The sequence below is a fragment of the Vicugna pacos genome, chromosome 29 (genome assembly GCF_048564905.1).
Source record: "Vicugna pacos chromosome 29, VicPac4, whole genome shotgun sequence".
In the NCBI taxonomy this organism is placed as follows: domain Eukaryota; kingdom Metazoa; phylum Chordata; class Mammalia; order Artiodactyla; family Camelidae; genus Vicugna; species Vicugna pacos.
This window is the reverse complement of record NC_133015.1, coordinates 2,206,938-2,211,770: the sequence shown is the minus strand read 5'-3', so window position 1 is coordinate 2,211,770 and position 4,833 is coordinate 2,206,938. Positions and strand designations below refer to the sequence as shown.

At 36.5% G+C, this 4,833-nt stretch overlaps 1 non-coding gene across 1 annotated transcript; it reads right to left on the bottom strand.

Moving 5' to 3' along the window:
* Window positions 1-3,002: 3,002 nt before the first annotated feature.
* On the bottom strand, window positions 3,003-3,074 carry TRNAA-GGC (transfer RNA alanine (anticodon GGC)). Its single transcript has one exon. It is a non-coding gene; the product is annotated as a tRNA-Ala (tRNA).
* Between the last annotated feature and the right edge of the window lie 1,759 nt (window positions 3,075-4,833).

Sequence of the window (4,833 nt, the reverse complement as noted above, 5' to 3'; positions counted from 1 at the left end):
TAAGTCATCCAGGATTGGCAGTATGGCTTCACAAACTACTGTATTACCTTTACTGCACCTGGGGATACTGAGAGGAATTAATTGAGTGGACTTTTATAGAGAGATGCTTTCTCTGATTAAGAATTTGTTTTCAGAATCTAAACACACACATAAAAAGAAGCTCGACACTGCTAATCATTCATGAAAAGCAAATTCAAACCAAAATGAGATGCTACTATATACCACCAGAATATCTGAAATTAAAAAGACTGACAATACTCAGTGTTGTTGAGGATACATAGCAGCTGAAATTCTCATACACTGCTGTTGAGGAATCAAAGTAATCTGGCTACTTTTAGAAAACAGGAATTTCTTCTAAATATGAGGGTCCTCTTACCATATGAGTCAGCAACCCCACTCCTAGGTATTTCCCACAATGAAATGAAAACTTCTACACCAAGACATGAATGAAAATGCTTATAGCATTTTTCATTTTAAATGTTTATTCATGATAGCTCCAAACTGGAAATAACTCCAATGTCCATCAATTGGTAAATAAGTTGTGGTAGTTCATATAATGGAATACTACGCAGTCATAAAAGGGGGCATTCCAGAAAGAGAAGAAAGCTGGCACAAAGGCTCAAGACAAGAAAAAGCTTGATGTATTCTTATAGCTACTAGGATTTGGAGGCCAGCGGAAGGTTAAGTGTGAGGAGCTAAACAGTAGTTGAAATAAACCACATACCTTGCATGCCATGCTAAAGATTAAGATTTATATTTTTGGGAAGGGATAATGTCTACAGTTCAATTTAAGCAGTGTAAGGCACACAGATAGATATTGAGATAAAATAAATAGAAAAAAAATATGTGTTCAACAGACCATGGATTGACGTATTGCCAAGGAATCCTAATCTGTGCAGGTCGGCTACGGATTCAAAGACAGAGATGAGAATGGTGGCACTTGTTAGGATTTTCCTGAGTGTGTGATTTAAATACGTAGGATAGGTGAGGTCCATAAATGTGTTTCTATGTCATTTCCTTGTGCTTGCATTAGATGTAAAGTTTCTCTTTCAATGTTCAGGTTAACACATTATTAAAGTCAGAGAAGTAGTTACTGTGTTGATACAAACCAAAATATGATACTTTTCAAGTAATCAAAAGACTATTTATAGAGGGAAAAAGAACATAATATTTCCTTCTGTCATTAAAGTAAATAAAGTTTTAAGTAAATAAAGTTTAGACTTAAAAAACACTCCAGGTTTTGGCTCTAAAATATACCTTCAAAAGATGAAACCAAGAAGTTAGCATATCAATAAATTACACAGGGTTTACAGGTCACTCCTCCATGTAAGAAAATAAAAAGCTTTGTCAAACAAAGTCCATCAGGAGGGGCTGGCAGTTAGGAGTGCCCGGATGGAAATACAGTATTGGAGGAAAAGCTGCATTGTGGTCATGAGGGAAAAGTCGGAACTAAAGACATGAAAGAGATAGAGGAGGCAGTTGCTGGAGTTGGAATAAAGCCAGATTACATTAATGGACACTTATTGGCAGCTGCTACCTTTGACCAGGTTTCTCCTTGACAGTCCTGAGTGCTCTGCCTCGACGTATACAGTCTTAAAGGGATAACCAGGAAAGGACATATGTCTAAGGGGATGCACAACAAGTAGGGAACTGAAGTGTAGGTGTAACACGATGGGTCAGCTCCAGCAGGTTGTAACGTCTTCTCCAAGAGCTCATGACCCACTTGGCTTCCTTGAGTTTCTTTCTGGCCGTGTCATGTATAGCTACACTCAGCACATGTGTGAACTCTACTGATGTGTTCAGCTCTACCACCTTGTGCCCCCATCCAGTAAGCTGGCTTCTATTGCAAGCCAAAATCCTAATGCCCATTTAGAATTAATTCAGATTGAAAAGCAGGCCTGCTTTGTCCCATGTCATTTTCTGTTAGTTTTGGTTTTTTTTTTTTTTTGGTACTTCAGTCTATTCAGAACTTTCTTAGCTTTTGTTAGGTCCTAGTCTCATTGAATGACTCTGAGTAATGAGTAATTAGTATAAATTCTACTGCCAAAGTAGTTTTACTGGCCATAATTGGATGCCAAATAAATGTGATTATAATGGTAAGGAAATAGCTAACAAAGTCAACTGGAACTCACAAGAAGCAGTGAAACAATGAGAGATTAGGAAGACTTGTATATATTAAAGAAATTAATAAATTTTAGGTTAACATATCAGAACAAGTTAATACTAGAAGGACCTCTTCCTCCAGACACAAAACACATGGATCAGATATAACAATGGAAGTTTTGGTTGTACTGTCAAGCTATAAATTAGTGAGAAAATCTACAGACTGTAGAAATAAAGGAATGAAAAATGTAGGGCAGTGATGGGTGAGCAGGAACAGAAGCCAAAATAGCTTACACACTAGGGTGATGGCAGGGTTACCTCGCACATTACTGGTTTTGTTACCAAACCAAACTTGAGTCCATTCACCTTTGGGCTATAAAACCAACCTGTGGACACCGGGTTGTGGTGAAGGGAAGCTCAGAATTTATTGTAGCCACCATACAAGGAGTCCAGGCAGCTCATGCTCTAAAATCCTCGAAGGGTTTCAGAAAAGCATTTTCAAAGGCAAGGTGAGGACGGGAATTGCAGGGTGTGTGATCAGGTCTTGGGCACAGTTGTGCACGATTCTCTTGTTGGTTGATGGTGACGAGATAAAAGGGCGGTGTTACAGGGATTGAGATGATTGATCCTTAGTCTTCAGCCTGTTTTGGAGGGTGGTGCTACCTGCTCATGGTCATCATGTAGTTAACTTCCATGTGGTGGGGCTCTAGCTTCTGTAAAAGAACTTAGCAGTGTGCTTCAAAAACTGTTATCTCTGTAGGTCAGGGAGGAACTAAAGACCCTGTGTGTTCCATTTGGCTGATTTACTATTTAAATTGTTACCAGTTCTTCTGGCACAAAGGCTCCTTTTGCTGTCTTTTTTTTTTTTTTTTGGCATTTTAATTTATTTTTTCCCTTAACGGAGGCACTGGGAATTGAACCCAGGACCTCCTGCATGCCAAGCACGCACTCTACCACTGAGCTACACCCCCCACTTTCTCAGAATAATTAATAATAAGTCCCCTTCCAATTTTCCATGTGTCCTGACTTAGAAGATGAATTATAAGGTTCTCCTAATTAATTAACAGGCTGAAACCAGGTGTTATGCTTGAGAGTACAGTTCTGGCCAAAAGACCTGACTATAAACTTTCTGCATATGACTAAGAGTCATGAGGAGCTGACTTTTCCATGAAATGGAAAAACTTCAGCCACTAACCCTGCTTAGGAAACTGCAAGGAGGTTTGGGTGGAAAAGAAACCAGTCCCTCAGCCTGTGGGTAGCTGTGGAGCCAAAATTCATTCTGTATGCTTGACTCAAATGATCCTAAACTGAAATATGTTTGTTAAAACTGATCTAGATATGGTGAAACCCATCCAGTCTAGGTAGAGGTAAATTTGAAATGGGCTGTGGTTAGGATTCTACATCTTGAGTATGCAGCATAAACCAGCAAATCAGTTCCTGCTGGAGATGAATTTACACTACAGATCACAGTCTACTTGAGGAAATGAATCACTGTGAGGAAGTACTAGCAGGCACAATAAATAGAAGAAAGTGCACAGCAAGGTTACAATCCAGTCTGAAGGATACTTTGAAATAAATATTTATAAGGAAGGAAGGAATATAAATCATACTGAAAGAACAAGAAAGTATTTTACGTAAGAGCAGACTGATTTGTAAAAAAGCCAAATAGACTCTTTCTGCAAATAAAATACATACTCATAAGGAAAAAAAAACTGAGTGGATAGATTTCAAATCTCTTTTATTTAGTTTATCCAAAACTCTGGCGCCTTTTGTTAGTTAACTCTGGAGATTAACTCTTGCATACATATATTTTTAAACAGGAAATAAAATTAATTTTCCCCCAGGAATTGCACAAGGAAACTCAATGTGTTTTACATGCTTTGATGGAAAGTGATTCCAAACTCTAATTCTGAGCTCTGGATGCCGCACTAAATTTCTAACGTACTTAGCATTAGTTTTGATTACTATTACAGGTCATAAATTAACATAAAAATGCACACAAAAAAGCACATTCCTTGGCAATCCCCCAAAAGAATCACCCTATCAAACATTCTAGTTATAGCAACGTAACAGGCAATTAAGACAGTCAATCAAATGATTATTGTAACTATCATTACTGGTACATATTCTTAAAAATATTTAATAAATAACAATATGTTCACATTTATGATTAATGCTGTTATTTCTGGGATTTTGTAATTGTTTTAAGATTGAGAACAGGGTAAATATAGAGTTGTTTTAGTAATACTATATACCTGCTAACATCACTATTGCATAAATGCAGGTCATTTGTCTTTTTTTTTAAATAATTTTATAATTCTAAAATGCCAGATTAACAATCCCTTTTTTAAATCATGAAACATCAAGAATAAATTATATAATGATGGAACTTCAAGTTTTCTTTCCAAATAATCTCATCTGTGATGTATTTCACTGTATAGTTCTTTCTTTCAAATCTATGGGGAATAATTACAAAATAGCCTGTAAATTCAATAAAAGCAAGAATCTCTGAGTAAGTCACTGTCGGTTAAGTACCTGTTAAGAATCTGAGATCCATTTCAAGAAACAATTTAACAATGAATATACATACAAAAGAACTGCTATGTTATAAACATTTTATTAACTGGGGAGACCAAATAGTATTTTAAAACTAAAAGAGAATAAAGTTGGGAGCAAAATAATAAAATTACATTTTAAAGAGAAAAAATAATGTCAGTGTTCTTATGAAAT